Here is a 24,942-nt window from a genome sequence, read left to right as displayed (position 1 = left end):
AATGGAAACTGGGGTTCAAAAAGTGGTGCTAATGGGGGAATTCTCTATTCCGAGACCTGAAATATCGTGCTGGATCTTCTGTCTGTTCTGGCTGAATCGGTAGAAAAAGTAGCCTCTCTCCTTTTGAAAGAAACAGTTAATTTTTGCATACGTATAATCTATTTGATATCTATCTCTGGTGTCCTCAGAATAATCTTAAAGCTTAGGAAAAAATTCAGTCCAGAGGACGGGGAGCTCTTACGGTTTCATCCTGTGCTATGCTTGTTGAGCATTTACTAGAGAAGCAGGTGCCTACACATTCTTCCAGAGAGAAGGATAGCTATGCATTCACCACGTCAGTCTGTAGTCTGTCACAACCACCACCTAACCTTGAAATAGACTGCGATCCACTTTGAGACACAGGAAAATGTATAATGAAGCAGAGAAAAAGCTTGGCTGAGCAAGGAACTGGCAGAGCTTATTTTTCTCTTGCCCCTCCTCCATCCCAGATAAGGATCAACAGCTAACACCCATTTGCTGACCATCACTTATTCCCCCCCATCTCTTTCTCTCCTTCCCCCTCTTCTGGTTGAATACTTTTTTAGTTTTCTTGTATAGAAATGAACTTGGCAAGAGTCTTAAGGCAAGAGAGCACACCTCATTCTCTAAGGCAAACTCCTTAATTATTAGAAGGTGATTTCCTTTAAATCCGTGCTGGAATGCAGTGGAGGATACATCTATGGCCAGACTCCAAGTCCAAGTTGATGGTGAATGCAGACAAATAGAGAGAATGGAAGGACAGAATGAGAGAAAGAGGAAAGGAGGAAAAGGGAGGCACTGTGACCCCTGTGCTGAAGCCTTGTGAGCGTGGCAGAGACTTCTGTGTGTTTGTGTGGAATGGGGGCTGTTTAGATAAACAGATGGCAACAAATGGCATAAAATTATATACCCATAATGTCAGTTCATAACATTTTGTTCGACATACTTGATTTAATCGCTTAGCTGACGATTTTGCTTTTGGGCCCATATGGTGGCAAATGGCAAATGAACCCTCTTTACACAGCAACTCCAATCTGGCACTTTTATCACCGAGACTTAGAGAAGAATCCAGGAGGAGAGAGATGCAGATGGAAAATGAATGAGCAAGCAGGGTGGGGTACATGTGTGGGAAGAGGAGGTTTTGAAGGTGCGGCCAGGGGAGTGTTCTTGGGAGACGGAATTGGGAGGGGGTGGTGAAATGGAGAAGGGGGGGCTGGGGCAAAAGGAATCAAGATGTGCTATTTTTATGAGCATCTAAGAGATGAAACAGGGAATTTATTAGCAGGGAAAAATTGAGAGAAAAACTGTGGAGAGAAAATACATAAAAAAATAAGGGGAGTGGTGCTAAGAGGAAGGAAGAGAAGTAGACAAGGTGGGGATAGTAGCAGAATTTTAGGAAGTGCATCCAAAACTAATCTGAAAACATAGAGGAAATGAGTGTGAAACCAAGAGAACTGATTGTTTGACTTGATTACTCAAAGGGCACAGGAACAATGTTATGGGAAATGTACCCGATAGAACTGGGTTCTCCTGTGCTGTGACCAGTGTGGTACTCCTGAGAAGGGGCATCCTGAGAAGGGCAACATGATGATGATGAAGTTCCCATGGCAAATGACTTTGTCACCAAGTTCGTAGTGGTATCTGGCAGGGTATTCTATCTGTGAAATTGCTTTCTTCAACCTAGCTTTTCCTAAAGTTGTGACGAGGCTGGACCTTCACTTCGAATCCTTTTTCAGCCAGGGTATGATCTTGCAAAGTGTGGAGGACCATAAGTTTGCCTGGCAGTCAGTGAGCAGGGCAGTTGCCCTTGGCACATCCAGTGTACCTCCATGCTACATGGATTCACAGTGGTGGGGATCTCCTTTTACATGTACCAAGGGGAACATAGAACAGGCAACTTTTGAAAGATGCTGCTTTGGTGACTAGGACATGGTCCTCAATAGGATGGAAGTTGTATGATGTGGTAGTGCCATGCTAAGGCCATTGCCTGGCAAGACTGAGAAGTTTGGAGAAGTCAAAAGGAGCTGAATATGTACTTTTTGATAAGAAATTTTTCCTAGCACAACATCAGCATTCTCATTGCTTATAGTTCAGAATAAAAAAAACCCCGCTCACCAAAACTTTCACTGAGTCCAAAGAACTGGTCAGTGAGGCTCGGGGAAATGTATTTCCTGTGATTCTGAGAAGTGTGCTGCCAGTGAAATTTCATCATGACAAGATACATGTCACAGCATAATGATACAAATCAAAAAAACATCACAAAGAAATTTATCATAATTTAGGCAAGCTTTCTCTAATACCTCTTCCCCTTTTTTGTATTCTTTTCTGAACCCTGTTCAGTAGGAGAATGCCAGGCAGGTTCTGCTCATGTCACTGTGTTGATCAGTCTGACAATTGACACAAATCTGATTTGCACCATACTTGAGATGGTGAAGATTGCCACGAGGAGGGCTAGCTGCTGGGGAGTATATAGCTGGTTTATGGGAAAGTTGGATCCTTCTGACCCACTGTTATATATCTCTAACTACTGGAAGATTCAGCTATAGAAACTGATCTAGGTCCAAGTGTCCTCTGAGATGTCCTGTGCATGTCTGGACATACTGAGTCCTGAGTTTCACTCTGTATCTCCTGAATATTACTGCATGCAGCTGTGGCTGGTACCTCCCCACTGTGCAACTAGTTAGTTTGTAACCAAGTAGTACCAATTACCAATTAGTTAAAGACTGCATGTTTGATTGAGGTTTATTGCAGTTAAGTCTAGATGTGGCTCAGGTCTGTCAAAAGTTTGGGGTGACTCTAATATTTGTGGTACCTACAAACAGTCCCTTTTTGACAAAAATTAGTGCTGCCCCTTCTTCTCAGCTTTCCTTTATTCTTCTCCTGAACAATTGGAGCTGCCTCCCAAATAATGCAGCCCAGCAGGTGGCCATGTAGTAGCAGTTGACTGTGGACTGTGTTGTTCCCAGCCTTATGATCCCACTGACTGGCGGTGAGGGGTGCTAGGTAAGTCCCAAGTTTGCTGCCAGAATCCACGTTGGAGGCTTATTGGCTTGCAGAGTAAGCCTCGGAGGTTGGTTGCCCCCCTCTCCTTCCCTGTCCATAGCTCCTATGAGTTCAATCTCAAAGTCTCTTCAAATTAGTTTGACACAGCTCCCTCCTCCTTCTCCTCCCCCGTTCACACCCCCCAGGCTCTTTACAACTAAACAGTTTGTCCTTTTCCCGATGTTTTGGAGAATCTGGGAACGTAAGTGCTCCAATAACTCATGTCTGAGCTCTCATTTACCCCCTGCCGGCATGGGGATGCTGCGCACCAGCCTCTCAGAATGCCAAATGAGTCGTGGCTGCCGCCTTGTCCCCCGCGCTCCCTGAGGCCAGCGAGAGGGACCCTCGGTCTCGGCTGGGGCTGCTTGGAGAGAGCCAGCCGGGCGTCCTCGCTCATTCCCAAGTGTGCCGGTTCTGGCAAGCCACTGGAACTGGGAGGTGCTGTGTGCAGGACAGGTGGCTCCACTGTTTCAGCTTTCTGGATATAGGAAGGGCAGGGAGAAGGTTAGGTGCCAGAACTTAAGAAAAAAGGGTTTTGTAGCTTGGATCATAAGGAGTGGCTTCATGCAGGGAAATCCGCCTTTTAACTTTGGCTCTGCTACGGATTGTGTCACACTGTCTTGGCTCAGTCACTTAGCTTCTGCTTGTCTCAGTTTCTTACATTGTCTGAAGGACAGAAGAGCATTTTCCCACCATCCCCATGCAGCTGTGAGGTTCGCACTGAGAACTGGTGCAGTGTTTTGAGATCCTTGATTTGAGCAGGTGAAAACTGGGATGGGAAAAGACATCAACAATTTCAGCTTCTTGAAAAGTGGGGATGCTTCTCAAGCTCTGGACTTTGCAGTTGATGGGCTGGATATCTCCCAAACATCCTCTGAAAACAGGATGATTTAGGGTTCAACACCAGTCATGGCAGGGCTTGTTCTTAAGTTGGAGAAAAAGTTTGGAATTGTGGATTTTCCCTAACATCACCTTTTCCCCCCCCTCCCCACCCCCACCTCGGCTCTGACTACATCAGCTGTTTTTCATTTGCATTCATTTTACAGTGTGTTTGTCTCCACTGTTCTCTGAGGTGTGTTCTCTGGTGTTCTCCCAAAGGTTTTTTTTGTACAACTGGCACAGTTTTCACTACCCACCCAGTTCATGAGGCTCTGTGTGTCCACATAAGGAGTACTATTCCCATTTTGCAGAAGGGAGCATGGCACAAAGTGGTCTGGGGCTATCAATCTCCTCTGGTCGCAGCCCAGAAGAAGTGATTTAATACGAAGTTCTCACTCCTGTGAACCTGTATGCTCGTTGAGGTGTTACCAGCACCGGCAGGTAGGTTATCACCTGATGGCAGGCCGATTTCCTCTGTCATCCTGTCGGGCTGGCTGCTCGGCTGGATTGGACACATAACCCCGACCTGCGTTCCTAAGGGAACACTGACCCTTTAGCTGACGGGTTTTGTTGCCATGAGGAGGTGGCTCCTGATGAGTCCCTTGCAGCCCCGTCCCTGCGGTGCCGGAGCGGCGGCTCCGCTGCAGGTACCGGCGAGGGCGTTGCGGGGCAGGCGACCCGCAGGGCTCCCGGAGCCGGGGTGAAGCTGGCAATCCATGGAGGCTTGGAGAGAGCGGTTCAAAAGCGTCTCCCTCTGGAGCCCTCGCTCACGTCCCCTGCTCTTCTTCCAGGATTCCCCCGGGAGAGGGGAGGTGCCCAGCAGAGAGGGCATCATCCCGTCTTCGGGATGGTGCTCCAGCCCTCTGCCCTGGAGCGTCAACGCGAGCTGTACCGCGGCGCCACTCACCATCCTTCCCCCTTTCCCGCTCCCTGTCTGTGGCCCTGGCAGGCGACTGGAAGTGCCGAGGAGGAGAGCAGGTCCCTGGTGTCTCCTTTAGCTGCCATTGCAGTTAAATTAGAACAGAGACCTGCAAATAAAGCACCCCCTCCCCTTGCCCCCCTCCCCGCTGCCAGAAGCTCCGCATTTCACTCAAGTGCCCACCGGGGAATTTGCCCATTTACTCTTGTTATTTGCATGATAAAGGCTGTTCTGCTGCCTTTTCTGCAGCCTGCCTTAAAAAGGCAGGGAAGTTGGAGCAGACGGGCAGGAGAGCCAGAGGGGTCAGGGCACCCAGCCCCGAGCCCTCCTCCCCAGGCCGAGCCGCCGAGGGTGCCGCGCCAGCCGCCCCGGTGCGGAGGAGGGAGGGAGGAAGGAAGGCTCTCCCCAGCCCGGGGTTTTGCTTTCCAGTTTTGTTCTCATTAGCGGCTCTGTGCATTCCCTTCGCTCCTCACAAAGAGGCTTATTCTGGCACGGAAATGTGCCCTCTGGGATTTACTGAGAGAGAAAGAGAAAGGGAGGGGAAAGAGGGAAATACATGGAGAGAGAATAGGCGCTGATCCTGGGCTCCAACCAAGCTGCCTTAGCTGAAACTCAGGATGGAAGCATAAAGGTAGCTGTAAACCTTTCTGGTTGCAGCCCACCCCCCTGATCCTGGATTAATCACCTCGAGGAGCCTTGGGGTTTTGCTGGCTTTGGCCTGGCTTCTTCTGCCTAAAGCTAGTCTGGGCATTTTTGATTCAATGTAATTTCCTTGAAATAAACTGAAGTGGAAATATTCTGCAGTGATATGCCACTTTCAGTCCAGTTTTCACCATGGTTCTGGTTTAGCTGAAGAGCCCCATGTCCCCTCTGACTAAGTAAAATTTACCTAAATAAAAACACGACTTTTCAGAAGAAACATAATTTTGAGACCTAGTCAGCAGTCAGGAAATGATTCTTTGGCTGGTTTTATTGGGCAAGAGTGGCTGGTGCTCAGCAGTGCCCTATTCTTGTGCTTTCTGTCCTGATGAGACTCCTTGTGCAGGTGATGAGGCTGGTGGCTACACAGGAGCTGCAGTAGTGATGCTTTACCTCTTGGGATATTCACATTTGCCATGGGAATTTTCTGTTTGCCCGCTGAGCCAGCATGCATGTACTTTGCAGCTGTGGAGTGATCTGTAGCCAGGCCCCAGTTAGTACCACAGTGTAGCTGCGCCCATAATAGTCTGTCTCCCTCAAATATTTTGCAGCTAAAATGTATACTTACCTCCCAGTCAGCTAGCACAACTAAAGCCCCAGTGCTCGGCCTCTGAAACACTCTAGCTGTGTTGGCTGCAGCTGCTCTCAGCCTTCTCCCACAGGTTACAACAGCAGGAAACTGTAAAGGCTATAAAGGTGGGTTAGGGAAAAATGGCCAGAGAGAGAAAGCTCTCCCTCCTGTCTTGGATGTTGAACTGTGTCATGTGGTTTGATTTTTTTTTTCTCTTTCCTTTTCTTTTTTTCTTCCTTCTCTTTTATTTATTTTTAAATGGCTTTGCTGCACACTGTGTGTATACAATAATGTGCAAGGTTAAAGAACTAGTCCAAGTTTAAGTAGGCACATGCAGCAGTCGTGGGTGCTGTATCAGTGCCCAGCTGTGGTTTCATGAAGAGCCCATGACAAAAACTTGGAAGCCATACCAATCTGTTGGGCTCCCCAGGCCTGGATGGAATATTAGTTGATGGCAAGAACATATGGAATGGGATGTAGGACCTGTTATGACTGATATTGGACTGGCAAGGTATGCAGAAGAGAGTATTTAGAGTCCTGATGCACAGACACAGTAAGATCTCTGTGAAGATAGTCTTTTCCTTTTGTCCTTTCTTTCTCATGATGCTCCTCTGGAGAAAAACTGACCGCCCCAGAGGGACAGGCTGCAACCCACTGAGGATTTCTGATCTGTGCATAGGATCTCTTTTTTATTAAACTTACACCTCATTTGGACTCTAAAGCCTATTGAAGAGGCCTCAGGGGCTGGCCAGCCGGGTACATCCCAGGCCAGTGCTGTCTGCTGTTCTATTCTCTTCTTTAGGCAGATTTAAAGATGCAGATATGCATGTGTGGATCTGCCCTCTGGACATCAGCTGGAATTCTTCACTGAAGAGTCACTGGATCTCTAGGTTTTTCACTTCAGTTTTAACAATTAGGTTGGTGAAAAAAATAATAGTTATACTGCTGTGCATTGCAGCCTCCTAAAAATCTTGAAAATGTTTGGAGATGGGTTTCAAACTAATATTTTTACTCAGTGTAGTTGTCCTTGGTAGATCTGGAGGGATTTACTGATACAGAACTTTATAAGCAGAATTTGATCACTGTTTCTACATTTCCTAACAGACTGCATTCTGACTGCATCCACAGTGGGCTTGAGAACCAGGATGCTGCTGGTCATGGTAGAACATGGAATGAGACCCTGTGACCATTCCCACTGCAGTTCCTCGCTGCTGCTCGGGATGGGTTCCAGAAACAAAACTCTACAAGCTTGCATTAAATTAGGGAAGCAGGTTTCTGCAAGCATGTGGCAGGCTGCACAGCCAGGATTCTGGCATCCTATGTGGGTTCTGGAGCCAGCAGTCTGGGAGCCTGTGGCAGCTCAGAGCTAGCGCTTGGGAAAGGTTCCAGAATGAGGTCGTAGTGGCATCCTCTTTTTTCACTCTTGATCAACAAGTTCAGAAGGTCTGTCCTTATATCTGAACTCCTTGGTATCTGGGAGACATTTTGCATATTCAGCATGGGTAATGATACCAACTCCATCCTTTCTTCTTGTCTGTGAGGAATCAGATCTACAGCCTTACCTGTTGTCTGAGCTGCTGCTTCCCAGCTGCAGAGCTGTGAATCTCCTGGACCAGGATTAGTCTGGAAATTTCTTTCATTGTCACTTAGTAGTATCTCTGGTCCTCAAGTTTGGCTTTCCCATACAGTTTTACATTTGAGAATAAACATTCCTTCTGAGATTTGTAATAACTTACTTTTCGGTGGTATTTGCTGCACTGTTGACCTAATGGAGGCATTCAGTTTAACAAGAAGCTCTTAACTAGCAGGCTTCTGGGAATCCTGTCAGTCTCTTCGGATGGCTTTCATCTTGTACTATTTATAGACTAAAATTAACTTGAGATGGCTAAGGGGCTTTACACACTCTGAAATGGCATTATTTACTTCTTCACTTCCCTTGGCATCAAGAAGACTGGACGTACAGAGAGCTTGGCTGTGACTGCTTGTTGCACCTGAAAGGCACCGTGGGAAAGATGGCAGAGGGATGTGGAAGGCATGTTCAGTAATACGTCCGGACAGATTCGAGTAGTCTGGCTGAGGAAGGCACTGCTGAGAGTATTGGACAGGTCTGTCTGGCTAGTGACATCCAGAAGGATGGAATCAGAACACAGGGTCTAAAACTGTGTAACCCCTGGCAGCTCCCACTACATACTGGGCATCCACAGCGTGTTAGCTGTGGCCAGGATGCTGTCATCAGACAAGGAGAAGCAATCCTCTACTTGAGCACAGACTTCCTGTGTAATTCTGAGTAATACTTAAGGTAGGGTTTGTCTCACCTTGCTTTAGATGCCTGGGAGTCATCTCATTCTAAGATACTTACCTACAACAGACACAGTAAGTTACCATCTGGATGTGTTAATGCTCTCTCCATTGTCTATAGAGAGTCTACATAGATGAGACTATGGCTAGTTTTTTGTGGCAGAAACCTGGTGAGATGACTCTGTCTGAGCCTCAGTTCTTCATATGTGAAGTGGAAATGGCAGCATTGTGTAGTGAGATGGCTGCAGTTATACAGTGAATGGCACAATGTGCTAAGATTCTGAACGGCTGGAAGAGGCAAGAGAGGAGTAGAGGAGGTGTCTGTGGAGCAGTTTACCTGCCAGCGTGCTGTGAGCTGGCATTTGGCCCTACATAAGTGGAAAGGTGTTTGGATTATTCTGATAAGCCTCACAAAACCTTTTTAATGTAATTTTACTACAAAGCCGTGTTTATGTTGCTTAGGTTATATTTTCCCCAGCCATCTGATGGTTTTTCCTGAACAATGGACAGACAGGGAAGAATACAGTATTTCCATCATCATCTTGAGAAACAGCATCATAGATAGCTCAGCTGCTGGTTTTTTTTAGAGTTCCCTGGACTGTTCTTTCACTTTTTCAGGTTTCCTGCTGAAGTTTTCACTGCCCAGATGTAAACATTATGGGCTTCTGTTCTCTGTTTTTACCTGTTCAGATGGGAAATGTAAAGAAAGTAGAATGAAACAAGAATGAAAGCCGTTCTAAGAGTCTCTTCCTCACTGCATTAAGAGGCCAAAGGTTATGAAAGGGGAGTTTACGCTGAAGAGATTCTTTGCAAGCCCTCTGAAGCAAGTGTTCTGCTTTTTATTACTGGTTTGAATTAAGATTGATTTTCCTGAGATTCCTGGTCTCCCTCTTGGGACCAGCTCCAAAAACCCTGAGGCTCAAATGAAAATGGAAGGTGCTAATTAAAAGCACCATTTATCTCTCTTTGAAAATAGACCCCAAGAGTATGTGGGGATTGGCGGGGGGTGTTCCTGGAAATAAGCTGCTCTCCCGCATGATGTTGCAGGTGTTCAGTGGCAACAGGGCAGTTAAGAGTCATACGTTAGTGGAAAAGATAAGTAAAATATTAGCTATGAGCTCTAGTTCTGTCCCAGCACAGCCACAGATTCGGGATCTGAAGCACATATGACCTTTGGCCTGCACTGGACAGGAATTGCAGGTACTGTCTGCATGTGTGTCCAGGAGATGAGTGCATCTTATATCCCCACTGTACCCAATGTATAGAGTGTCAGAGCTGAACTGAGTGCTGTTAGCCCTGAACATCTTGAATTCGTTTTCTAGGGCATTGGTCAAACAGGGCTGTCACACTCTGACACCTTAGGACTGAGACCATCCTCTGGCTGTCTGCCTTGTTCTCCCTTTCTATCCCCCACCCCAACAAGCCTTGGAATAAGTTGTGTTGGCACACTGAGAAGAGGTGGTGGAGTAGCCAGGGACTGATAATGGGGAAATGATCCAAAAACTTCCCCTCCTTTGAACTCAACTGAGTGCAACCAGAATGGTCAGTTCACTTATTCTCCCATCAAGTAGACCTGATCCAAACTGCTGATCAGGATTATGCTGCTATCACTGCACAAAGAACATAGAACCAGGGCTGTATTAAGTCCTCATTAGCAACAGGACTGGGAATTCTGCTCTGTAGAATCATAGAATTTTTTTAGGTTGGAGAAGATTTCCAAGATCATTGAGTCCAACCATTGACTGCCAAGTACACTACTAAACCGTGTCCCTAAGTGCCACATCTACATGGTTTTGTACTGCAGAAGATGCATGGGAAATTAAACCAAAATAGGAGCAAGAAGCTATTCTTACATTTATTTTGCTTACTCTAATTCACATTTTAGATGGTAAGGGGTTAGTTTAAGGGGTCAAAGTAAGAAAGCCGTATTTGTGGCCATTTAATGTGATGGTAAAAGTGGACTCTGAAAGTTTGGTATGAGAATCCCTCAGGAACCAAAAGGGCATACCTACCTACCTTTGGCGTCATGGATATTCCCTGTCTGACCACAGATGTTGAGTTGTTTGGATGAGGTACTTCCTCATGGTTATTCTCCAGGCTGTTATCCCTACCACACCACTTTTAAGACACGGGTTATCCTCATAGTGCCAACTTTAGTGCAGTCTCTTTGCTCATGTTATATGGCATCTAGAAAAGATTTGGGTCATTTTTGCAGCCTGAACTTAAAATTTCTGTCCTTGAGAAGCTCCTCACCCATTTAAAACAGTTCAGAGAAAATATTATACATTAAAGGGGGAATATCCTTGATCTCCTGTTGTCTGCTTCTTACTGTGGTGGCTGTCTCTTGGAACCAGTGATGGGATAGGTAATCTTCTGCTTCTTATCACTACCCGCTAATGCCAGTGAACAGAAGTTCCTAATTTCTGCAGCCTGACTGGTGAAGTGCAAGAAGTAAAGAGCTGGAAGCTGAGTGTAGTTTTTAACCTGTACACATGACAAAAAAGTAAACATTTTTACTAACAGCTATAGAGGACAGACTAAGCTGTGGATTAGACAGTGAGACTTGCAGGGCACTGTTGCTTTCCAGATCTGAGAGGGACTATATTCTCTGTTCTTAAACAGTAAACTGTTGCTTTGGTGACTAAAAAAATTCCATGTTGACTGGATTCCTTGTCTTCCTGTGTATCTGTTGTTGATGACTTGGAGAAAGTGGCAGCAGGTTGGTTGTCATGGTGCCCCAGCAGCCAAAAGAAAATGGCATCCTTTTGCCATTGCAGGGAAAAGCTTTGCTGTAGAAACTTGGCGAGCTGGTCAGAGGGGAAGTGATAAAAACTCCCTAGTTAATGTCAATAGTCTCAATACAAATGGCATTCTGCAAATGAAACTGCAATCCCTATGCTTGCTGTTGCTTTCTGAGCTATAACCACCACTCCACCACTCTGGAATGCTCATGCCTGTGTTTTCCAGGTCTCTGTTGGCAGCTTCTGTGGTGTACCCTGCACCAGCCCCATTGCTGGCAGGTTGATGTATTCTCAGACTAAGCAATCTGTGTTCTCTACTATTTTACTAAGAGACACCTGACTTTCTTGCCCATTGTCAGATTTCAAACTAGCCAGCTTGCTAAAGTAGTTTATTTTCTCTACTAGAGAAGCAGGGATAAAGTTATCGTTGCTCTTTGCAAAGCTTTTCTTGTCTCTGCAATAGAAGGGGCCTTCCAACTCTCAGATAGTCACTGGAAGCAGGAAACATACCACAGGATCACCAACAGCCCAGATGACATAGGCAGCATCCAGGAGATTTTCCTGTCTCATTCCACCAGGGAGACACAGGTGGCATCTTGGTAAACATTTTACAGCAACTTGGCCTGAAGCAACACAGGAGAGCACTTGAGTTGGGTGTGCTCCCCACTGTGTGTCTCAGAGTCCCATGCAGCATCTTTGGCTGTTGGAAGCCAGATCTGGGCAGCGTGGAGCAGCCAGGCAGGAGATGGTGAGGGCAGGAGGAGATGGGCGCGTGTAGAGTGCCCCTGGGGCTGCCAGGCACCTCTCATTAGAATACATTTGTTCCACAATATTACAGCCGGCTGGTTCATCTCTCAGTCTCTTTCTTTGCAAGGCTGTTGCTTACAGAAGGTAGAGGCAGGGACTTGGTCTGGGTCCAAACTCTGGTGCAGCTCTGCCTCTCCTCTCCTCGGTCTCTCGCTGTGCGCAGAGCCGGGCCCCCTGCTGTGCCCTCGCCAGCTTTTACAGCCGCCCTGCCTGTCAGAACAAATGGTACGGCTCAGAAAATAAACTCATCTCATTTGTATGACAACACGGCCCCTCCGGTTAGAATGCTGCACCATTGCTTTTAACAAGGCTTTAAGCTGTTCAGTTCAGAGACTTTACAGCCCCTGGTTTATTGAAATACAAACCTTCTCCTGCTCAGTCAACTCAGGCGTGTTCCCTAATGCCTAACCTAGGCTATGGTGCCCTCAGTGCTCCGTGCCCTGGCTGAGGCTGCCCAAGCTGAATGATGTCACTCTTCTTCCTTCACTGTAGTCCTGGATCCTGCATCCCATATACTGCTCCCTACAGTGGAGAAAGGAAAGATGAAAAAGACCTTTATTGTTAGATAGTGGAAGTGGCTGTGAATTTCTTTCTGTACTACACTGTGACTTCTTCAGTCTGTGTGCAGGGCAGCCTCCGGATATGGCTCTGTTTGTGTATGTGTGTGTGAACGCAGGTACTTTTCATTTCTGTGTGTCTCCCATGCTGTGAGGATGCTGTGTTCATGAGGGTTGAGTTTGTGTGTTCCTGTTTACGTGTGGGTATCCATCTGTGTGTTCATGTCTTATTTCTGTGTGTTTCACTTGTTGGGTTTTAAGCATGCTTCTGCCTGTGCCTGCCTTTATGCAGCCAATGGTTGTGTGTATTTGTGCCTCTCAGCTGTGTATGTTATGTGTATTCCAGTGAGCATGCTTTCATAAGTCTCTTGCTTACCAGTACTGAAGGGTGTGAAAAGGTCTCATTATGTTGCACGTTTCCCCTTGGTGTGACACGTTCCTGCAGTTCACAGGCAGGTGATTGACAGCGTCTGTTTGTTCTGTGCTGCTTGGAGCAGAATGGCCCAAAAAGGAACCCTGGAGTTTTCGATGAACCTAAAGGATGCCTTGTTAATAAGGAAGGAAAAAATTACAAGAAGAGGGAAATAAACATTCAGTATACACTTGATGACATGCAGCTCTTTCTAAAGCATACCATATGTTTTTTCCAATGATAAACAGAAGATCTGGTCCTCTACTGTCAAAGTCAGCGGTAGATTTTCTAGGGAAAATGGTTGCAGGATCACACATGTAGAAGAAGATAAACTGTGCATCAGATAGAGATGCACACATGTGCCTGTAGATGGATCTATTATTCTCCCCTTTCAACAGCCTTACTACAGAATAATTATTTAAGGTTCCTCCATGTCTTCCATACCCTTTTTAACTTATGGCAGACTGAATGTGTAACCGTTTTATCTTCTCATTAGCACAAATGCTTAGAATCAAGACACCTCAATCCTTACTTTGCAAGTAGTTTCCTATGTGACCTTGACAAATTATTACGTGTTTATGCCTCCTTCACTTGCAGGAATGGCAACCGATAGTGGGTTACTACCTTACAGAGATGCCAGAGGGCTGGTATTGCTAATAGAGATCCCTGGAGTAAAGTGGTACTGGCAATCACAAAGTATTCACTCTTTAGCGGTATTAAGATTTCTGATAACAAACATGCCATATGTCTTTAAACATGTGATGGATTTCACTTAGGTAACAGCGAATCTCTAGGATGTTAAAAGCAAAATCCTAGCTGTCAGTAAAGCGCGGGGTCTAACATGAATCCAACTGAAAAGGTTTGCTCTCTTGACTGGACAATAGGCAGCGACTGCTGCTGTCCTTGATGAGTTGGGCTTTGTGGACCCAAGTTTCTGTACCCATTTGTTGGGCATAGGGTCAGAGGCTTTCTGCATATCTTCTAATGCCTGTGAGCAGGGATTCCCGTGGTGGTGAATGAGCACTAATGGAGTGCACAGCCATTTGTTAGCTAAGGGCTCGAGGTTTGCGGAGCTGCGCACATTCCTGCTGACAAGTGCACAGACAGAGGAGTAAACAACGGCTGTCAGATTTACTGCTGCAGCAAAAATAAACCATTTGCCAAAGAGAGGATAACACAGGGATGCCAACAGCTTGAAGCCACCCCACCTTGGGATGTGATCTGGTTAGAGCTCGCAAACCAAGCAGGATGGGACAGAAGTTCCACTGGGATTTAGCTTGAGTCCATTCAGAAATGATTCCTCCAGAGAGTAGAGAGGAGAGTTCTGGGGACTCAACAAGGGGTGCACAGAATATTTCTTTATACAATGTTATGAGGTTCTGGCAAATACCAGACTAGGTAAAAACCAGTACTAGTCTAAGCTCTATGCTCTAAAGCATTTCTATCAGCTGCTCCCAATCACAATGCCAAAAGAAGACTCTTTTAGTATAGACAAAAGGTGGTCTCAAGGCTTTGCTGGGGACTCTACACTACTTTAAGAGTATTGCTGTCTGCATATGGTACAGCAGCATTGATCAGAACATTTGTGGTAATTAAAAACCCCATAGCAAGTTTCATCAGGGACAGGTGACAGGTCAGTTAATTATTTTTAGGAAGCAAAATTCCCTCTTCAGTTCTGAACAAAAGAGAAAAGTAACAGCAAAATTAGCTTTTCCCAGGGGTGATATGATATTGCCATTAATATTAATAGAATATACTTGCCTTTATATTTGGCAACAATTTGGTGAATGGCGATATACAGAATACGTTAATTTTGTGTTTGGCAAAAATTAGTGAGAGTTATTTAATCTGGAAAATTGAAGCTGATTTTACGACAAAAGGAGTTGGGAATTTAACCTGAAGCACAGATTTTTTAATAGCAGGAATAAGTCTGGAAAGTAGAAACATTGATACAGGTTTGCCTGGTGGGAAGTTAGATGCCGGTGTGTACTGATATGTGTCGTGACCTGAGGAAGACAGTTGTCCTCCCCTTACACATTTGTAGTATTTTTCTATATACTTAAAGTGAAACAATACTGAATAAGATAGATTTTCCCACTTAATTTTTCACTGAAGTTACTGACTCCCACATTGACAAATTAAAAGTACTAAGGCTTGGTGAAGGACCAGGCTGTGCCTAGAAAATCAGCATGCCAGAGTACTGATGCAACAGTCTCCCTTTGTATGAGAGATGCAAATTTAAATACATCACTGGTATGAGCTTCCCAACTAGGGTGTATTGCCCTGGAGCAGAGGGAGTATGATCTGACTTGCACACTGGATTGTGACTGGACGTAGAATGATGTGGGGTACTTTGGCACCAATAGGAGCATGCACAGAGAAAAACAGAACATGGCATAGCATGTGCTGACATGCCTCTTGAAACGTACCTGTTAAGATCTGAGAGCCTTCCAACTCCCATCAGAAGGGAAGTGGGAAAAAGCAAACATCTAAATGCTAAGCAGAAGTGGAGTAAGGGGATGGAGTGCATAGTTCTAAAGATCTGCACCTGCCTATTTTCTATGACTGTAACACTTAACAAGAATGAAGTGACTAATGTAAAGCTGCTGTTCTGTTTGTCATATGAGAAATTCAGTGAATCCCAGAGATAAAACTTGCAATTGCTGTAGCAAGCTGTTACAAATGGATTCGGCTTTGATAGTCTTCATTGGCTGGGCACAGGGTAAACCTGAAAGCTAGTAACAAGAAGGTTATCCTGAGAGCTTTTGCACAACTGCAGTGCAAACACCACAGCACATTCTGTCCTATATAGCAGAATTGGCTCACATTAAGCCCTTGGAGAGACTCTGATGTGATGCATACAGCCAGTTGTCTGCCATGTTCAAGGAAGCCATGCTTATCACTATAACATCCCCCTTCTATAGGCAACCTACCACCTCTACCAAAAACAAGAAGGAAAGAAAGCCTAAAAAGGTGAAGAAGGATTTTCATTATGGAGTTAATTAGCTTCTGATCCAAGCTGCACCTTTTCAAGGGGAGAAATTAGAGGAATTTAATTGCTTTATCAACCTTCTCTTTGATTTCCAGCAATCAGGCCGATTCCATTTAATTTAACTGCCACAGATGAGAAGAAAATTGATGCACTCACCTGCCTCGGAGCAGAAAAAGAGAGTGAGAAAGAAAAGTTGGAGAAATTGGCAAATATAGTGTCTGCAGATTAATGAAAACCAACAGCATTTGCTCACAATTGGAAATGATGTGCCTGCCCTGAGGTGTTTGGAGCTGTGCGTGTGCCGCTGTGCATGGTGATGTGAGACCCATCTTAATGGCAGAGAACAGGGAAAAGCGGGTGGACCTTCCCTGGGGAAAGAGGGAAATATATTTGTGAGATGATCGGAGATCAATTAATGAATGGATGTGCAGGGGGGTGAGAAGAATGGGGGGGGGGGGGAAGTGGCCAAAGCCTCCTGCTAGCATATAAGCAAGCAGAGGTCAATGTGCTGAGTGGGCTTGGTGTGATGTCTGTTGTTATGCTCTGCCAGAAGGCTGTATCCCTCACTTGCCAGATGAGAGGGTTGGTTCTTGTTATAGGTAACTGATGTCTGTTTTGCCAAGATACAGGGGAGAGGCTGGAAACTGCAGTGCAGGCTTTTGGTATATAGCATGCCTTTGCTGAAGTGCTTTTCCTTCTGTCAGAACGAGATTTGTTGCTGCTTCCTTCCACGTTCCTAGAGATATTTAATGCAGAGGTGAATGAGACACAAAGCCAATGTGTCGAAGAGAAAGAAGGTAAATAGGAGTGATGGGAATAGCAGAGGATGGTCCATGAAGAAGTGATGAGGAGAAAGTGGTGGGAGAAGAGCTGAGACCTGTAGAACCATGATCCACACGATGAGAGTTGACTTCCTCCAGCTAAGGTGTGCCTTTGCAGAGGGCCTGCTGGGTTTTGTTCATCTGTTAAAAAATTGCCTGCAGCTATATGTAGCCACAATAACAGTCTGGGAAAGATGTGTGGTTCTTGGTTTTGAAAAATGAGGACTCTTGAAGGTGTCTAAAGACAGTCCTTCAAAAACTAGCCCAAGTAATTTATTTTTTTTAAATCATGACCCAAAATAATAATGTGACTGTACTGAAAAGTCTGATTTTCAGTGGCAGAGTACTTGGATTCCACAACACATTGCTTTGGGAGTACATAACTAATTTCTTCACCCTTGCTGGCCACCAGTTTGAGGAGGGCTGTTCCCTCACTTAAAGAATGTTGGACCAAGGTCTTGATTGTAAAACTCTGTGTCCTTTTGGTCTGTGCAAAGGTGAGGCTTCACCCTGGTTCTCTGTCCAAGTCTTTGTTTGAGGGAAGATGGCAAGAGTACATGAATAAAAAGCATTCAGGAAGATGGAATTTCCTTTTTGTTGCATCCTCTCAAAAAAAAAAAATAATCAGGGGAATGGATTGGTTTGAGGGGATTATTTTCTACCAGAGAAAACTGTTTGACTGAAAACAGTAACTTATGTCTGAAATGTCAGTTTCACTGAGATTTTGTTTCGCAAAAGTTTTTGACAGAAGCCTCTAGATAGGATTGTCACTTTCCATTTCACTCCTTTGAAAGCAAAAGTTTTTTCACTTTGAAATAACTTTTCACTTTGAAATAACTTTTGTTATTTCAAACAAAAAAAAGTTTGATTCTGTAATATTCAGAGGGATTTTAAATGAGAACATTATTTTATTAAAAATTACTGTATTTTATTGGAATAAAACATTTTGATTGACTCAAATTTGTTTCTGCCAGGAAATTTATTCTATGCCAGATTTTTTTTGTGTGGATTATTTCCAGTCCCACGCTAAACAAATTCCAAAATTGGAAGTTTTTTAAAAAATGAGAATTTTCAATGTCTCTATAGATACCATAACTGGGACCCTGTTCTCTCCTGGGATTCTGAGTCTGTTTTCTGTTTCAGGTCTACATATTGAATTTAACAAATTTCTTATCAACTGTTACTTCTCCCATTGTTTAGATTTCATATTATCTTTGGAGCAGCCTGATTATGAGAATGATCTCTAATTATTTGTTGAAGGCCACGTTGTTTTGATCCTATTAGCTACGTTATTCTAGATCCTACTGGAACTGCATGTTAAGAAATGGCTTTTCCTCAGGCAAAAAAGGGAAGATGAGCAGAAGCAAAGGAAAGGGAAGGAAAGGCACAGAGAGTCAAGTGACTCAGCTGGAGCTTCGCAGCAGTGGGAAGTGGACTTGGGAACACAGCCGGTGTGCGTGGACCTGTAGGGAATGGCTAAAAGCCAATAGTCTGGGCTGCCTCTATGTCAATCCATCTCTGGGTTTGATAGCAGTGGTCAGTCTAGAGTAGAAGGACGAGCATTTAGAAACTGTCATTGCCATTAGAAGTCAGTCTGTAGGTCTTGTGAGATGGAGATGGTTCTTTGCTGGAATCTAACACCTTTAGGTATAGTTTTAAGAAGGAGCAGCTTTGTGGGCTGTAATTAAGACTCTGGGAGAGAGTTTTTTCTGATGATTCTCTCTGCTCACCCACAGCAGGTTAAATGAAGGGGTTAATAAGGTATTATTTCGCCACAAAAGCCCTGACGGTGCATTTCCTCACAGCTTGCCTGCCAGGCTTGGCCTAGCTCTGTGGATCAAAGGCTGGTTATCACTAATATTGAGCTGTTGTAACCTCTGTCCCCTTTGATTAAAGTGGCGCTGCTGTGAATTTCTCAGTTAATCACGCCTTGGCTTGCAGGGTCAGCTTGCAACTTGGCAAGTTCAGAAAACTACAGCAGAGGAGAGAAAGGTAAAATGTATTATGCAAATGCAATTATGATTGAGTCCGACTCCATCCAGCCAAGGCCTTGTGCTGCTGGAGGGACTGGAGGGAGAGGAATCAGTATCCCATCCTCTTGGCAAGGAAAGGGGAATGGAAAGGGAGACTTTCCTTTCTTCTCCTCAGAACTTTCCACACCACTGCGGAACGCAGGGTTTTGGAGGCTCTGAAGCCCTCAGTAAGTGCAGTGTGTTCAGAGGAGAATGTGACCTCCCAGACATTTTCCATCCCTGGGAGCTATGATTTACAGTTTTTTCTTGGACTACATTGAAATAGGAGCTCTGCCAATGGATTCAGGACCACTAATTCTGCTTTCCACTCCACATCACTTCCCAAAGCCTCAGGATGAGAGGAATCAGCAGGCATCATGGCAATGTGGATCCAATTTCAAAGCACACCGTAAGATAGATGTGTAAGTCACAAGGTGTATGTTCAGGGCTAAAGATGAAGGTTTGACCCCCAGGAAGGCCACAGTGTGGGACGTGAAATTCAGCACAGTTGGCAGTGAATTAGGTTAGTGAACACAGCATCCTAACCTTGTTTTGAGGATGCTGAGGAATAGGACTGTTGAATAGAAAGATCATAAGAGTTGAGTCTTATGAAAATCACTCTTTTCTGTTCTGTATTTTGATTTCCTTACCTGCAGTAGAGTGTGATGGATTGCCCTGCCATATGGAGGTGGATATGAGAGTTCCTCAGTACTCAGGATATGGGTTATTTTTTATTTTGGAAAGTACCCTGTTCTTAGTAGAGTTTCAGTAGCCCATAGAATCAGTCTGTCATGAACTGGGCTATCTGCAGGCATATGGTAAAGCCATATGTACATGCAGAGATTTTAATGATGTAGAAATAGCAGGATGATGTACCAGTTTTGCAACCACAACAGGAAAGCTTCATTGAGCTGTGTACTTTCCTAGGGAATCCAAGTGAAACAAACTATGGCTATAACTTCATTCTTTACCATTATTATTGCATCTTCCAGTGTGGTTTTGCCAACCATCTATTGAACACAGTCTAAATCCTAGCTAGCAGAGTTGCTCCATGAAAGGTGTACAGCCTTGGAAAGGTCATTGCAGAGACTTAGTCCAACAGTAGGTGTGGCCGAGTGACTGAGCCGAAGTTATGAGCAGCTCAGCAGTGCATACAGGAGCAGAATCATATGCCCAGAGCTACAGCTCTCCTGTGACTAAATTCATGTTTTTGGTGGCCCTGGCTGACTTTAGCAGTGGTTCTCAGATTCAGGAAGTTTCCTTTGGACAAAGGGTATTTGCTGTTTTCACTGACCTGGCAGCATCTTTCCTTATCAGTTCATATTCTATTGGGATCCCAAACTAATCTGCTAAGTCACCACATTCCTATCTTCCTGCTCCTGGGGGAAAGAGGTGTTTTCCTGCCACTACTGAAACCTGTCGTGCTTTCTGCTGTGATGGTGAGAAGAGGGAGGGAAAAGAATAAGATGTTTCTAGGGAGATCGGTGTTCAGGAGTGGTGGTTAAGGTGGCACAGAGGGATGTTGGAGCTCCAGCTGTGCTGCAGAGCTGAGCTGGAGCAGAGGTGAGGGGAGCAGGCAGTGCAGGGGCCTCTGTGCTGCAGTGTGGCTCTGAGCAGAGCACAGAGCGGGGAGTGGGGAATGTTGGGAGGAAGAATGAGCACGGCAGGGCATTCTTGATCAGACCCACTAATTAAGTGCTTGCTCTTATTTTATTTACTCCAGTCTTTCTATTTTTGCATCACTTGTTTTCTTGTTCAAGTGAAACAGCAAGGAACTTTTTAAAATTTAAATTCTGAAGTGCTGGAACTGAGCTCCTGCTGGGGAGAAAGTCCTGGAGCTCTGCTCCTGATGGCTTTTGGGAATGGATTACAATGTTTCATTGTCTCTTACTCCCTTCCAAAGGCAGGTACCATTCTGCTCAGTTGGGGCATGTGGTTCTTATTATGCTATCAAACCTCACAAGCATGGGAACAGAACCACAATGCCTGCTGGTGTTTCAAAGACCCCTAAGCTTGAATTTTAGTAGGTAGCACATACAGACATCTTCCTGTTGTGAACTTTTCCTCACTTTGCATATATCTTTCCCTTGTGTGCTTCTCAATCCCTTTGCAATGTTTTGTTGTTTTGCATTCCTAACATATGATTATTCTTTATTTTTTGGAGCTGTTAAAGATACCATCCAGATGGCTCAAAGGTGTGACATGGTCCTGAGTGGATTTTGATTAAAAATTGCAGTTAGTAATAAAATATAATAATAAGAATAATGCTAAATTACAGCTCTTTCGTCAAAGTGCTTTGGGAAGACAATGCAATACTGCTGTCCCCGTTGCATGGATAAATTGTAGATGGGAGAAATGATTCACCCAAGGTCATGGGAGGAGTTGGTACTAGAGTCAGGAGGTGAATAAGTGTTCCTGGTAGTCCATCTGTTGTATCATATGCTCCCTTCCGATAGAAAGTGTGTTTTTCTCTGGCTTTTGTTTTTTCATGTGCTGAATCTCCCTCTGATTTCTTGTTGAAGCCTTCAAGAGAAGAAACTGGTGTTGTGCTGTGATCCGAGGATTAATAGAGTTTGCTCAGGCCCAAAATGAGTGCCTTCTGTGATTCAATCTGAGCATTAGTATCTTCACTGTCCAGGAGATAGTCATGAAACAGCACAGTCAGTGAGACTGCTCCTCAGGACTCAGCAGGGCTCTGCAGAACATGAGCTGCACCTTGAACTTCCTCTGTAAACTGTGAACTACTGTAACTGTGAAAGAAAGCATGTGATGGGCCAGAACCAAAACTCTTAAATCTCTGCTTCTTACCCTTCACACATGATGTTTTCCCTGGCAAGGTTCATCAGCCCAGATGAACCTTCCTGAGTCTTCCTTTGCAAATCTTTATCATCTATAAGGGTGTAAAGGAGCTAAATGAAATAAGGCTCCCAGGTCCTTTTGAAATCCAATGGAAGATGGGCATCTCTAACCATTCACTTAGTTTAAAAAATCTCTAGCAGGAACATACAATGGGTTCATCAGAGCAGGCTTTTTTGAAACACTTAATGCCATATTTCTGCAGTTATTAGTATCTAGTCTCTGCAATACTGGATTCCCCAGCAGTGCTAATGCAATTGATTCAGCTGCAGGTACAGGTGGAATTTCTGTTCAGTGTGATGGAGCACATGGTAGGGTTTCTAGGCATACAATGTTTTTGTGCTTTACAGGGCATGTGGGAGAGTTATGCCTGGGCAAACAGAAGTCACAGTGGAATGGGTCTGTGACTTGGGTCATTACAGACTCTTCTAAAGAGATATTTCTGTGGACAGTCCTTGCCATAAAGCACAGCATTCCTGAGGCTGCTCTGATATACATTCTGGTTTCCCCCTGCAAAAGCCCAGTATCCCAAAGTTACGCAGGAGGTAAAGATTAATCCCCTTTAATTTAGTTGTCCTTACTTATCACAGTTAATTTTTTCAGTGGTGCCTGTCACTGTAATGCCCTGCTTTCTTTCCTGCATCTTCCAGCCTTCCTTCTTTCCTTCCCTCCCCTTTCCTCCTCTTGCCCTTCTTTTCCCTCCTTTCTTTCCCTCAGCCCTCTACTTCCCTGCCTCTTGATTAAAATGTTGACTTTAACTTGGAATTAACCTGATTAATGTAATTGAAAGTAAAAGTCTGCTGCTCAGCACTTTGGGTGATGAGTGGAGATGGATTGAGAAAGAAAGCTTTCAGATTGAATACACTTCTCTCCTCTGGCTGTTAATTGCACCGTTTACTGGTACCTGACTCACTGACCGTCAGTGTTTAGTCCAGTTAATGATGATACACAGTCCATACTTTCCAGAGATAATTAAAAAACATTCCAGCAGACACTGCTGCAGAGAGCTTTTCTATCTGTCGCAGTCAGCAGGCCCCAGGGGTTAGGGATTCTAGTATGTAGAGACAGAGACAGAGAAGGCTGTTCTCTGGGTGCAGAGTTGAGCAGACCTTGATTATGCAGGTGTTTTGAAGAGTATCATAGAATGGTTTGGGCTGGAAGGGTTTCACCCTCTCTGCTGTTGGTAGGGACAACTTCCATACATATTCTGCCCAGTAACCATCTCTGAATCCCAGTCTCCCTGGTTGCTGACACACAGGCTCCTGAGGCTGCAGCCCCGCTCTAGCTGCTTGTACAGGCTGTCACCATGGCCAGGACTTTCCATTAGCTGATCCATATGATCTGGAGAGCTGTTCCCGTGGCTCATGGCTATGGGTTTCACAACTGGACACTGAAGCTAGTGAAGAAGGACAGTAACTACTTCACATGTTGGCTTTGGTGTATCTGTTTCTTGCCCGTACAATATTGTGTGTGGGTGAGCATGAGGGCTCTCTGGAGCTGGGAGCCTATTTTTTTACTTCCAAAGCACTTTGGCTAAAACATTGGATTTTTAAGTGGAGCAGTCTCCCCAAAAAGTCATTTGAGATCTTATCCATAAGGGTAACTCAGCACTGAGATCAGTGAGAATTAGTCATTTAAAGGCTTTGTGCATCTGGATGTAGGTCTCTTGTGGCATACTTCTACATCTGCAAAACAGGAGTGCTCAGACTTCCTTACAGATGGGGAACTCTCAAATGACTCTGGACAGAAATTTACAGAAAATGTCTTGGCTGCCATATCCTGAAGGCTCACATACACTGAAGTGATAGTAGAAAAAAAATTCTCCAAATATGAGGATCTATTTGGAAGCAGATTGGCAAGGGTATGGTGAGAACTCTTATATTGCTGAAAGACGTATTCATGCAAAACAGGCAATCTGTACCAATGCCAGCATTGGTTAATATATTTGCTGAAGACCTGAAAAAGGAATAAATAAAGGGAAGAGGAATTTGCAGGTGGGACAAAGGTTGGTTTACTGGTCAAGATTGGGAAAAATGACAACTTGTGAGGGACTGACAGCAGTGGACAAGTAGGTAACACAAAGAATAAATTTACACATAGAAGGAATCCTGAAATAATCTACTTTGACCTCCTGAGTGAGGCACATGTTGTACAGATTATATTAAGAGAGTAAGAACTCACTATTTCAGTTGACACTTTCCTCAAATAGCTAATCACAGTAAATTAAAACTGAGGGCTGTATTTTTCATCTGAATTTGTGTTCTAACTTCCAAGCCACCGCTTCTTGTTAAGTCTTTCTCTGCTAGATTAAAAAAACCCTTTTATACATTAAGTTTTCTCCCTGTTCAGATACTTCTATGTTAGATTCAGTGCAAGATTATGCACACCAAAAAGTATGATTTGCATTTCTTGTATGCCTTATGCTGTCAACTCAGGGAAAAAAAGGTAGGTGTCACTGTGACCAGCTCAACAAACATAAGTATTCAGCATGTCCTTATCCACCCTCTCTTATTCTGCTGCCATTTCCCTTTACACATGGGCTATGTTCAGTGACCTGACTATGAGCACTGTCGAAGCTTTGGGGAAGAAGATGAGATTTTAATGAGAGGAGTGGGGTTAGTGTTTATATTACAGTAGCAATGAAAAGCTCTCGTGAGATTAGAGCTCTTGGCATGATAGGTTTTGTGTTTTGTTTGGAAAAAAAAAAAGGCAAGCAGATAATAATTCAGCTTTGTAATCCAAATGATCTGGAATTTGGGAAGACTGTATCCTCACAAATAGGCAATCAAGTATTGGATTTTGAACCCACAGAGAGGAGCAAAATGAGAACTGCAACCCTCACCTCTTGCCCCTTAGTCCAGCACTGGTATTGCAAGGGCCTCCTGCATCTTGGTATATCCCAACCTGAAAAAAAAGGGTACCAAAACTTGGTAGTATGAATGAAGTGCTGTGTCATGGCTCTGTTCCACAACCCTTCCCTGTTCAATTTTTACTTTCCATTCCTATATCTGCTTTATCATTTATTTCATTATCTTTTTCATGGTTATCCCATCTTCTCTGACACTTCTCTCTGCTCTGTATCACAGCTGCTTGTACCCTTCCCCATCAGCTGCAATGGCCTTTATCTTTGTCTATAGCCCAAGGCTGTCTTTATCAGATTTACCCTCAAGGCCATCCCATGGAGTATAGGAGTGCTTTTGTCTCCATTCAGCAGCAGAAAAAAACAAGACTCAGAAGAGCAAAGGGACTTGGGTAAGAACCACCTAGAAAGCCTTTGATACAGCTTTTTTTGACCAGTCCCTAAGACCAGGGGTACTT

At 44.5% G+C, this 24,942-nt stretch overlaps 1 long non-coding RNA gene across 2 annotated transcripts in view; it reads left to right on the top strand.

The window, feature by feature from the left end:
• The window catches only part of LOC113987002, a 107,630-nt gene that overhangs the window by 56,931 nt on the left and 25,757 nt on the right, over positions 1 to 24,942 (top strand). The gene's annotated exons all lie outside the window — the stretch shown is intronic.

This window comes from Pipra filicauda, unplaced genomic scaffold (assembly GCF_003945595.2).
Source record: "Pipra filicauda isolate LSUMZ 115617 unplaced genomic scaffold, ASM394559v2 scaffold96_size2947999_pilon, whole genome shotgun sequence".
Taxonomy (NCBI): Eukaryota; Metazoa; Chordata; class Aves; order Passeriformes; family Pipridae; genus Pipra; species Pipra filicauda.
The sequence above is the reverse complement of the archived record's forward strand: the minus strand, read 5'-3'. Positions and strand labels throughout refer to the sequence as shown.